We start from the raw sequence: 13,006 nt of genomic DNA, 5'->3' as shown, positions 1-13,006 counted from the left end.
TTGTTTTCATGGTTTTGTTGCCTAGTGTCTGGGGTACAAGCACCAAAGTAACATTTTGTGTGTTTGTTTCCCAGTTTTGTAGCTTAAGAAAAGCTCTCCAGTCCATCAATGGCTTCCTTCACCAGTTTGCCAAAGCAGAGACTTTCCAGCATTGATACCCACAGTTGTCACAAAACAAAGAACCTAGACCAAGTAGCTGTTGACATTTCAAAGAGGCTGCTCTCCAAGAGGCTGCTCTGACTGGCTAGGAGTACTGACACTGACCTGTTTCGCAGAACCCTGAAAGACGAGGAGAAGGGTTGCTGGTCATAGTGAAATTGTTCAGCAGTTTTTCAGAGTTCCACAAGCAGTGCTCTCTCTAATTTTTTTCCATCCTGAGCAGAATAAATTTTGTGATGTGCACCAAGACATGTGCAGATGAGCACCACCAGTGGAAACATGCTGCTGGCAATGGGTGGCAGTGGGTGCTCTGCTAATCAGCTGGGTGGCATCTGACTCTCTCCTGAGTGGTCGTCCAAGTGCTCCGTTTACAGGGAGCACTGTCCACAAGCCAGAAGTTAGTGCTACTGTGTTGAGGAGGCTGATTCTCATTAAACCATTACCACAAAAGCTGCTCTTGGTTTACAATGAACCAACATGCTTCAAGGAAGATCCTGGTTCTCATACAGTATAGTTTTGCTTCCCCACCACTCACCCATACAAGTGATGGGAGCTGGAGTGAGCATTCTCCACCCCACCTCCATGCTGTCCTCCCAGCTCTCTGTGTGCCTCACTTCTCCCCCAGGTCCTTATCATTCAGAGGATAGTTGGATGGCCACCACAGGGACCCCAAAAGTGCACTGCCTGGAGCAGCTGCTCCGATTCATCATATGGACAGGAGGGATCTGGCTATGAGACAGTCAGCTCGTGAGCACATAAACCCACTATCCTACACATTTTACCTTTGTTAATTAAAATAAAATTACATGACCCCAGTGAGCTTGGTAAACTCTCACTAGGGTCAAGTGGTCAGTGTTGTGTAATATGTAGCTATTAAGTTAGAGAGGCCTGAAATGTCATGAGTAGACATGAGTCCTGTGCAGATATCTGCAGCCAATTCATGATCCACCCAAAAATGGTCTGGAGGTATCAGATATTCCCAGATTTGCGGGGCAATAACCATGAGACTGAATGCTGGGGACCAATAATTAATTGATTAGAACTTGACATTTACTTAATAGATTTTATTTTAAGGCCTCCAAAAATTCAAGATTTAAGGGATTACGTGCTGAAAAATTAGGGCAGCTACACTGCAATTTTCACATAAAACAAATAATGAAAACTCCTGCTTTAAGTGCAAAACTGAATGAAGTCTCAACTATGGTGGCACAAGAGGTACCACTATAATATAGTTCCAGCGCAGGAGACATGAGCATTCTAAATGCTGAGATACTGGGAGAACAGTAAGAGTGGTTTTCTACTGCATCTACAAATGAGAAAAAAAGATTGAACTGCTCTAGTCCAGCACGCTCTCATCTGGCAACATCTGTAATCCAGCACTGTTAGCCAAGCAACCACTTATCGTGGATGTGGCCAAGTTTTGCGTGGTCCCATACAGCCACCAGTCCTGGCTTTTAGTTGTCTGTGCTGTTATTTATCTGTAATTTACTCCTAAATGGCTATGTCTACACTAGCCAAAAACTTTGAAATGGCCATGCAAATGGCCATTTCGAAGTTTACTAATGAAGCACTGAAATACATATTCAGCATCTCATTAGCATGAGGGCAGCTGTGGCACTTCGAAATTGATGCGGCTCACTGCCGCGCGGCTCGTCCAGACAGGGCTCCTTTTCGAAAGGACCCCAGCTACTTCGAAGTCCCCTTATTCCTATGAGCAGATCGGAATAAGGGCACTTTGAAGTAGCTGGGGTCCTTTCAAAAAGGAGCCCCATCTGGATGAGCCACGCGGCGGCGAGCTGCATCAATTTTGAAGTGCCACGGCCGCCCTTGTGCTAATGAGACTCTGAATATGTATTTCAGCGCTTCATTAGTAAACTTCGAAATGGCAATTTGCATGGCCATTTCAAAGTTTTTGGCTAGTGTAGACACAGCCAATGTCTTCTAAGAGCCCAGTAAGCAGTGGAAGTGTTGGTAATGTTACTAGACAATATTAATCTACTGTGCTCTGGCGAAGTGTTTTGCTCAGCACCAGTGAGGTCCTGAGGGTGCTGGACTAGAAAGATTCAACTTGTGCAACAAAAGTTATCTCTGAGATTTGCAAAAATATATGTTAAAACTAAAACCGTATCAAGCAGCTTTTTTTTTTACAGGACCAGAAAATACAAAGAACCTTTGCAAATAATTAAACATAGTAATTCTAGTTTATCTTTAATTAATTAAGGGAAAGGCATGGCACCCCCCCCAGAGCTAAGGAAGCTGAAACTGGGTCACAATTGATGTTTATTTAATTCTTCCACTTGAGAATTATTTATCTTCTTTTCTCCTAGTGGTCTCCTCCTAGCTCATGAATTGGAGATAGTTATCATCAGTAGTCACTAAATTCCCTTAAAGATGGTTTGAATTTTCAGACAGAAGTATCAGCCTGGTTACTTTTTCATAGAATTTATATTGTTTCAAATTGCGTACTTTGCTTTTTTTAATTTCAAAATACTCTTTGTAAGCCTATAAATTATCCAATTGTATGTATCTATAGCTAGTCTGAAATAACTTATCTATTTCAAAGGGCAAATACACAAACACAAATTTTATCTCAGAGTAGATCTATTGTAGTCATTCATTCATTCATTTAATTAATCAAAATTAGATTCTCCTGTAAAAGACTCGAAAAAGCTACAGAGGGTGAGTACTACAGATAAAGCCAAGACTGAAAATGCAGCTTTAGAATCAGTTGCAAATCAAAACTGCAAAGTTGTGGGAGGTTTGTAGTCATGGTTCTGCTACAAAGGATTATAAAGATAGAGGTGAGTCCCTAGTCCTTATCCAAATTCCCTCCTGTGATGTTGATCGACTGTGGGGTAAATAATGAAAGTGTTATTGAGCAAGGCAGAGGGTGACAGTAGGCGAGTATGGGAACAACTGTAACTTGGGGATTAGGGCACTCACTGTGCTCCAGTGATTTTTTAAAATTATTATTTACCCTCAGTGGAACAGCTTCATCAGGAGAGAATGACGAAGCTCCTTCCCTGCTCCACCAGACTGTCCCTTAGCCAGAGCCCTCCTGTCCGTGGGATGAGTCAGAGTAGCAGCTCCAGGCGCCGAGCTTTTGAGTTCCCCGAGGTGGCCACCCCAACCATTCTCTGGACAGTGGAGACCTGGGGAATAAGTGAGGCGCAGAGGGCCAGGAGGGCAAAACAGTGGGGGTGGAGCAGACAGACAGACTGTCCAGGTTGTGAGTGGTCGGGGAGCAAATCCCATGGCTGCCTTGCCAGGTCCTCATAATCCCCCAGGCCACATTTCTTGGGAGGAGGGGATAGGAGGGAAGAACAGGGGCAGGGTCTGCGGAAGCAGGGAGGTGGGGGAGGGACAGGGCCTTGGGTGGGAAGGTTGCCCCAGGCCCTGATGAAGGAGGCTGTCCAAGGTCCCTTGACCCCTGTCAGGACACCCCTGCTCAGAGGTATGTCCCAGGTGAGTACCCTGGATGGAACGTTACATGGGAAGAGGCTCTCCAGTGTGAAAAAACAGTGCAGGCACCTATCCCAACGGAGGGTTTGCAGCTGAGAAACTCAAGCCGAGGTAGGTGCTTCCGTGAAGGCTGGATTTCAGTACTGAATTCCTTGACAGATCTGGGGCTCAGAGTACACCCCTCTCCTCGACATCTCTCACCGGCTAGTTTAAGCAGGAAGGTGCCCAGCATGCCAGTTTGTAAGGCACCTAATTCTCTCAATTCATTGCACTAACAGCCTATTAGCCTAACTTAGGCATTGTGAATCCCAATGATTTTCTAGTCAGCTAAACATTTGGTGTGATGACACTCAGGGTATGTCTACATAGCAACAAACAAACAAACAAAACCATTCCAGTCAGTGCCAGGTGACTCAGGATTGCTGGGCTCCCATCACAAAGCTCTTTCATTGCTGTGTAACCTCGCAGAATCTGGCTGGATCCTGAGCTCTGGTACCCACCCAGCAAACAAGCTTCTAGAGTTTCTGGGGCAACCTGATCCTGGAAGTCCACACAGGAATAAAACAGCTCCACAACTCTATCCCTGCAAGCCTGAGTCTGCTGGTATAGGCCACTGGTGGGTTTATATTGCCACTGTAGATTTATCTTCAGCATCATTTGGGACTCTAGTTCTAGATGTTTTGAAAATCTCCCTAGGTGTCTATCAACATCTTTAGGCATCAAACCTCTTTCAGAAAACAGGCCCCTAGTACGGGAGTCCTGGGCACCTAATTCCAAAATTTAGATTCCCAAACCCTCCACTCAGCAGAATTCCCTGAACCCTTAAATCTACACTGGTGAAGTACCTATGGTGCCTCAGTTTTTATCTAATAGCCCAATGACTATTAAGTATTTTACACAAAGTGGAAGAGCCTCAGCAGAAGAGGCTGAGAGGCCCACCTCAGACTACCTAGTGGTTAGGACACTCATTTGGGAAACCTGCATTCAGATTCCAAAGAAAAATGGGAATCTGAATCCAGGTGTCCTGCATCCTCTGTGAGGCCTTTAACCACTAGGCTATTGGTCTTGGGAAGAAGAATAGCTTCACTGTCACCAGTTTTCTTGTGCAGTGAGTGACCTGGGTCAGGCAGCTAACTTGTAGACCCTACTTGAATACAAATTTCTGACCACTGATGCAGATATCTTTTGATAGAAATCAGTACTGGCTGATCCACAGGGGTCTACTCCCAGGAGACACTGTCGCCAAGGGAGAGGAATGCAATGCTGTTGCTCCCATGACCATGGTCCTCCCAGCCATGCAACTGTATAATGCCCAGTCCAACTGCCAGCAGAGTTGCACAACCCCAGACAGGAAACCCAGCTGGGGGGGCCATATAGCCACATAGCTGGGAGAAGCTGCCAGCCTGGGGCATTTCCTCTGAAGAGCAGTGGCATCATGTTCCTCTCTGTTAGCAGTAACGTCTTCCTCTCTGTAGATCAGCAAATACTAATTTTTAGGCAACAATATCCACATCTACTGGGAGAAATTTGTATTTAAGAAGGGCTCTACTAATGAAGGGATGGGGTCATAGCTGTGACTCCTAAGCAGTGGGAGGCTCCTGCCTCCCACTTCACTGGGAGGTGTGGGAATTAAACCATGTCTGCTCCAAATCCTACTGGCTATCCAGGGCATCTGGTTGCCTTCTCACTGTGTTGTTTTTTGTAGATCCCATTCTTAAAAGCCTAACTCGTCTCATGTGTTACATAGAAGATTGGGAGCCAGACTGTGAATTCCACTTGGAAGGAGCAGTAAGGCACTGCATTGCTCAGACTATATCCCTTCTCGTGAAAGCCACTTTAGCAGCCCAAATGCCAGTCATTCATTGACTCTTGCCTTTCAATGGGATGTAGACGCAAGTGTTAATTTAGGTGTTTTTGAAAATTTTATGTTTGATTTCTGTGTGTCACAGAGATGCCGGACCTCAGAGATGCTGTTACTATAAAGATATTAAAGTTTCCAATATGTTCAGAGATGCTATTGAGTTGAAGGCCATATAAAGTTTAGATATAGAGATTTCAGAGGTTTAGGAGTGGGAAAGATCAAGTGAAACTATCAATAACATTTTAATGCAGTGATGTTGAAAAAAGAAACAAATTTTCTATTTAAAATGTGTTCTTAAGATCACAAAGCTTTATATGCCAAGTTCATCCTATGGCAAAATGAGAGTGACACAAAGGAACACTATCGTAACACTTTTACAAAGGGAACTGATAATCTCACTCTATACTGGAAGAACAAATTTTAAAAACAGAGTTGCTTGTCTGCTTTGTTTTCTTCTGATTCCCTTTGATTTTTTTTGGCAAAATAAAAGTCCTGGAAGTGCTACAGTGCCTGCCGACTGGTGACCAAATACAATGTTGGATTTAACCAATTTGCAAAAGCCCAAGGCAGATTGTTGGGCTTTCTGTATAACTGCTGAGGCTCTAGCTGGAACTCTTGTGACAGTTTCACCTGTGTGAGTCAAAATACCAAAGCAGTAGGAATAGTCCTGAGCTTGTTTCAGCTGGAAGCTGGTACATGCAACATGTTCCAGTGTATTAAATTAGTTTATTTCATTGGTATTTAGGTGCCATTTTAGACCAGTTTCAATTTTTTGTCCCTTCCAATGTTTTTATTATTAGATAGCTTTATATAAATCTTGCACTGCAAATTCCCTGGGAAGAAGAAAATCTGGTATCGGTATTTTACAAGCTTAATGAACACCATGCATGCTAGTCTATGCCTTTCAAGCATTCTCGATTTTGCACAACTGTTTCTTCCAGACCACCTTAAATCTAGCATTGCTCATTAAAAACATGGATAAAAGAGTAAGAAAAATGTTGAGTGACAGTAACTCTCTATATTCTGTTTGGAATGCTCTGTCCATTTTAAAATTCTTTATAATGGCCTTATGATTAGTGCCCTGTTCTTTTTTTCCCCCCAGAAAGTGTCTCTGATGTGGATCCTTTTCCCACAAAGTTATTAACCAGTATCTTTAGTTTCTGAAGTAAAGATTGCCATGACCTCATCAAAATTTTGGTAGATGCCTGATGAAAGATTTCCATAGTCCATAAAGAGTCCCTGATTTGGTTGTTAATAATAATAATAATAATAATAATAATAATAACATTTATGATACCTCAGTTTTTCTCATCTCTAGTCTTAAAACTCTTGGCTGTTATTCTAAATTACAAGTGTCTCAATAATTGCATTTGCACTTTCTCAAGATGACTATAAGCAGGCAGTGGAGACTGCTTACCTTTTGTTATTGTATTATGTAGACTTTCTTTCTGTGTGATATTCTTTGATATGTGTTACTTTGTTGAGCTCTTTTATTGCCGTTACAGGGTGTTAATGCACTTCTAGCCTACCATAGGTGCTATTCACATCCACAGCATTTAGCTTTGATCATGCTATTCCTGTTTTCCTTCATGATTACCTCAATTTGCATATGGCTTGATTCCCCAGTTTGTGATCTGTCATTTGGTTTGGTTCCATCCTCTCAAGTCTCTCTAGGTTTCTTGTTTGCTCTTCTTTCCTGGTTGGCTCTGCTGTGGAATTTGGACAGTTTTGAAAGTGGTTAATTTCAAAGGTGAGGAAGTGTTTTTTGGATTTTTTAACTTAGATAGTTAATTGATTTATTATGAAAGTGACTTGGATCTAAATATCATGTGTTAAACCTTTTGCTATTTAATATATAAAAGACAATAAAAAGTCAGTCCTGAGGTGGGGGCCATCACAGATTTAGTCAATAGAAAATCAGAATAATAAATAATCAACTCAAAATCAAATACTAGGTAGGATCATAGCTGATCCCACAAAGATGTCATGACATGTACCTCTGTTGGTGCTCGTACATTGACAGTGTCTTTTTTAAATCTGAGTTGATGAGAATAGCCTTAAACTGAAGTTTGGGGACCATATGGAAATATCAATATACTACATTATGAAGACCCTTTTATTTATAAAAGTGGCCACTACACTGTTTTGTATCCATAATCTCCTCTTGATAAAGTCAGTCCTCTTCTTCATGTTTGGTCAATGCCTGGCACAGAACACACACTCTGCACCATGGACAATGGATTTATCATTGTATGCAACATGAATGAATTTACAAATCTGAAATAAATAATAATGAGGATCTCTTTCTAGAGCTCACCTCTTTTTGGTCTGCTCCCTAACATTAGATAAGTACATCCGCATGAAGGGATTTAACTCTAAAAGATTCTCAAATCTTCATCTACACACCAGACCACCCATTCACTCTCTTATTGTGTCTGAATGCTGTATGACCTGCAGTATCTCTGAAATTTCATCTGCCATTATATGAAACTCAGCACAGCCAAAACCAGGCTCCTGATATAGGTCCCCAAACGCTCTCTAGCTACGTCTACATGTGAATGCTAGAGAGAAAGCTATTTCGATGTAGCGACATTGAAATAAGCTATTTCGATGAATAACATCTACACGTCCTCCAGGGCTGGTGCCGTCGATTTTCAACGTCGATGTTGGGCAGCACCACATCGAAGTAGGCGCTGCAGGGGAGCATCTACACGCCAAAGTGGCCCACATCGAAATAAGGGTGCCAGGAACAGCTGCAGACAGGGTCACAGGGCGGACTAGCACTTCCGGGGCAACAGCTATCCGCTCCCTTAAAGAGCCCCTCCCAGACACACTCAGCCTGCACAGCACACGGTCTGCAGAGCCACAGGCATGCACACCTTGGCGAAGCAGTATGGACCCCCAGCAGCAGCAGCCAGAGGTCCACCCAGCCGCCCCTGCAGGAGCAGTGCTCGCCCTGCTCAGTGCCATGCAGGAGGCAGCTGATCACCTTCTAGTCACAGAAGAAGAGGAGCTGCCCCCAGGGGAGGAGGAAGCAGCCCCAGACCCTGCTGTCCTCTGCCCCCGCCCCGCCGCACACGCTGCCGGCTGTGGAGCTACCCCCACGAGCACCGACTGGTGGGAGCAGCTGGTGCTCGGCGAGTGGGACAACGACCGCTGGCTCCCAAACTTTCGCATGAGCCGGCAAACATTCCTGGAGCTCTGCCAGTGGCTCACCCCTGCACTGAGGCACCAGGACACCTTAATGCGGTGTGCCCTCAGCATCAAGAAACGGGTCGGCATCGCTGTCTGGAAGCTGGCCACTCCAGACAGCTACCGATCCATGGGACAGCAGTTTGGCGTGGGCAAGGCCACCGTCGGGGCTGTCCTCGTGAAGGTAAGTGGACCCACGGGGGGGGAGAGCCGTGTGGGGGGAGGGAGCCGTGGGGGGGTGGGAGGGCCAGACACACATGCTCTCCCATGTCCTTCCCATACAGGTCGTCCGTTCCATCAACGACCTGCTGTTCCACAGGCTCGTGTGGCTTGGGGACCCGGATGCTGCCATTGCGGGGTTTGCCACCCTGGGCTTCCCAAATTGCTTTGGGGCTATGGATGCGACCCATATCCCCATCTGAGCTCCAGAGCACAGTGGAGGACACTTCCTGAACAGGAAGGGCTACCATTCGGTGGTCCTCCAGGCCTTGGTGGACGGCCGGGGCCGCTTCCTGGACATTTATGTTGGCTGGCCTGGCAGCACCCATGACGCCCGGGTGTTCAGGAATTTGGGCCTGTGCCGCCGGCTGCAGGCAGGGACGTACATCCCCCAGCGGGAGATCCCTGTGGGGGACACCACCGTGCCCCTCTGCATCATCGCAGATGCGGCGTACCCCCTCCGGCCCTGGCTTATGCACCCTTACACGGGCCATCTCTCAGCCAGCCAGGAGCGCTTCAACACGTGCCTGAACCATGCGCATCAGGTGTTTGAGCGCACATTTGGCCGCCTCAAAGGGCACTGGAGGTGTCTCCTCACCCTCCTGGATGCGGGACCCACCAACATCCCCCAGATTGTGGGCGCGTGCAGCGCACTCCACAACCTGGTGGAGAGCAAGGGGGAGGCATTCTTTCAGGGCTGGGCTGTGGAAGCTGGCAGGGCTGACGTGCAGCCACCTGCTGCCCCCAGTTGCCAGGTGGACCCCGAGGGGATCCGGGTGCAGGAGGCCCTGCGGGCCCATTTTGACCAGGCCATGGGATGAACACTGGCAGGCCCCACACTGCACACCCCCATCCTCCACAACACTCCCTGCCACCACGCCCACACCACAGAGCACCCAAGAGCACCCCCCCCCGGCAACTTTTCTTGCAAATAAAAATAGATCTGTTGTTTTTTAAACCACAAAACAGTGAATTCTCTTAATATTAATACAAATATATATATATATATATATATATATATATATATAATAAATAGTGGAACAAAAGGGGGGAACTATTTACGTAGGGGGGCAGGTATCATAAAAGAACAGGGGTCTAACACAAACTATATACAAAATAATGGGGATATGTACAAAGGAGGAGGGGGGTCCACGTCCTGGGCCCAGCACCCCCTACTGTCCAGAGCCTGGGGTTGGCGGGCGCGACCCTCGCCTCAGCCTCCGCCCTGGCCGAGGCTGGCTAGGGGCCAGGCGAACCAGCAGATACAGCCGGCGGGTGTCAGCAGGCCCCAGGTCCCCCTCGGCGGAAGGCCCCGGGGTGGCGGATGGCAGTGAGACGGCGGGTGGAGCAGCAAGTGGAGCAGTGGGTGGAGTGGGCAGGGTGGGCAGAGCGGCGGGCGGTGTGGCATGGGGGGCCAGGTAGTCCACTATGCGCTCAAAAGTGCGCATAAAGGCCCCCCACGCCTCCTGGCGCCAGGCCAGCGCCTGCTCCTGCAATTGCAGGCACCTCTCGTCCACCCGCAGCCGCCGCTCTGACACCTCCAGCTGCTGCCGGAGGGTGGTGAGCAGCTGGGGGGTCCGTTGCCGTCCTCTGGTGGTGCTGAGTCTGCCATCAGCCCCGCTCTGGGGCTGGTTCGTGCTCCGCCGAGGGGCTGGCCTACAGCGATGGCCCCAGTGGGCTGTCCAGGACCACTGACACCTCGCCGGCGCTCTCCGGGCCCTCTGATGGTGCAGCTGCAGAACACGGGGGGGAGGAAGAGTGGAGACAGCCGTTAGTGTGGCCCCCCGAGCCGTGGCCCTTGTCCCCCAACCCCTCTGCTGCTGATTCCCCATCCCTGTCCCCGGGAGATGCTGCTGCTGCTGCTGGGTGTCCCACCCCCCCGCCCCAGGGGACCCTAGGTTCCACTCCCCCCATCGCCAGGGACGGGGCATGGCACTATCCTGCTGTGGGGACAGGGGCTGATGCACTCTTCTGAGGGACATGCCACTGTTGTCCTTTGGGCCATGGTCATCTGGGCATGTGGAGGGCCCTGGGCATGTCTCTTGTCCCTGCCCCTCAACCCCGGGGGTGTGCACCGGGGGGGGTACATACCTGACGGTCCACTCCCACGGTCGGGGGACACCCTCTGGGTGGACGACCTGCTGGAGCTCCAGGATGGCAGGATTATTTGGAGCCCCCCATCGCTGGAGGAGGACTTCCCCTCCTCCTCCTCCGACTTCCCAGGGGTGGGCTCCTGGGGGGGGGCCTGGGGTGTGGGGCTTGCCTCCAGGGCCGACTCCACCTCCGGGGCCTGCTGGGGCTCGTCGGCCAAGGTGGCAAGAGTGGCTGGTGGGGAGGAGGTGTGCCGGGGGCCCAGGATGGACCTGAGCTCCCTGTAAAAGGGGCAAGTGGCGGGGGCGGCCCCAGATCGGCTGGCCGCATCCCAAGCCCGGGCGTAACCCTGCTGCAGCTCCTTAACCTTACTACTGATGTGGTCAGGAGTGTGGGCAGGGTGACCCCGGGTGGCCAGGCCCTCGGCCAGCTGAGCGAATGCATCCGCATTCCGCCTCTTGCTCCCCATTACCTGGAGCACCTCCTCCTCACTCCAGAGCCCCAGCAGATCCCAGATCTTGGCCTCCGTCCAGGAGGGGCCCCGCTGCCTCTTCCAGGGCTGGCTGCCAGGCTGGGAGCCCTGGGGCGCTTGAGGGGCTGGCGGGTGGCCATCACAGCGGGGGTGTGTCTTGGGGCTGCAGGGAGGCATGCAGGCTGGCTGCGTGTTACTGCTGCTGCCTACACGCGCTCTCAGCTTCCTGCACAGGAAGGCAGGGGGCGGGGAGCTTTAAGGGGCTGCTGCACGTGGTGACCATAGAGCTCAGGGGGTGGAGAGAGCATCTCTCAACCCCTCAGCTGATGGCCACCATGGCGGACCCCGCTTTTTTGATGTTGCGGGACACGGATCGTCTACACGTGCCCTACTTCGGCGTTCAACGTTGAAGAAGAGCGCTATCCCCATCCCTGATGGGGATAGTGACTTCGACGTCTCACCGCCTTACGTCGATGTCAACTTCGAAATAGCGCCCACCACGTGTAGACGTGGCGGGCGCTATTTTGAAGTTGGCGCAGCTACTTCGAAGTAGCCGGCACGTGTAGATGCGGCTTCTGTGTCCTTTTATTCCCCTACTGTTCATGACATCTCATTTCTCCCACACCCCACCTGCTAACTCTGTGCACTGGAAGTTTTCCACCATGAACATGGTCAAATCCTCCTTTCAGCTCATATCGACACTGACATCTTCCAAAATGCCCTTTTGAAAATGTTGCTCATCCATTGCCTGTCACTTGACTATGTCTTCACTAGCACCTCACTTCAAAATCTTTTGCTTTCATCTCCCTAGCTCAGGCATTCCCTAATTACAGCTCTGTCCTTGTTCTTTGCTGTGTGTTTCTCCCAGCCTGTCCCTTCCCACTGTGATGTCAGTCTTCATAACCCTGTCCCTTGTTGTCTCTCACAGGCATCTCCATGTTTTCCTACACATTTTTCTTTATGCTTAGAACAACCTTCTGCAACCGACTGACCACACCCCCCACATCACAGGCAGCTGGTGAAAATAATCTTTGCAGGGGCTTAGCAGGGGCACAACCATGCTGGGCTGGGTGGGCCATGGTCTACCCAGTTAGTGCGAAGCTGAGCACCAGGCACAGAGCCTGAAGGGAGATGATTCGCAGAGGAACACAACCCCAGGAAAAAAACATTTTAAAGGTTGAACCATGTTGCTGAGGGGTGCAGTCTCTGAGAAAGATTTGTGCTTCCTCACACTGAGCCATTCATCTCTGCTTTCCCATGGGCACAGGCTCAGAGTCTGCCCTGTGCCTACCAGCTCCAGTTACTGGCTGTTTGGGAGCTGAGAGGTATATAGGTTCTTGCCAGACATTGACCCAGTAGTTGGCGGAGGCAGGGCACTCCTCTGCCAATGGAAGTAACCAGTGGAGCAGGCTGGAACTGGAGTTTGTATTCATGCAGGACATAGCAGCGTTGGTGGCTGGAATGGCCGTCCATGCGCTGGGTGATGACAGCACTCATTTCCAAGCACCTCCCAATCACCCATACACAGGGGAGCCTTCTCCGTGTGCTGG

This window comes from Carettochelys insculpta, chromosome 1 (assembly GCF_033958435.1).
Source record: "Carettochelys insculpta isolate YL-2023 chromosome 1, ASM3395843v1, whole genome shotgun sequence".
Taxonomy (NCBI): Eukaryota; Metazoa; Chordata; order Testudines; family Carettochelyidae; genus Carettochelys; species Carettochelys insculpta.
This window is presented reverse-complemented; position numbering follows the sequence as displayed.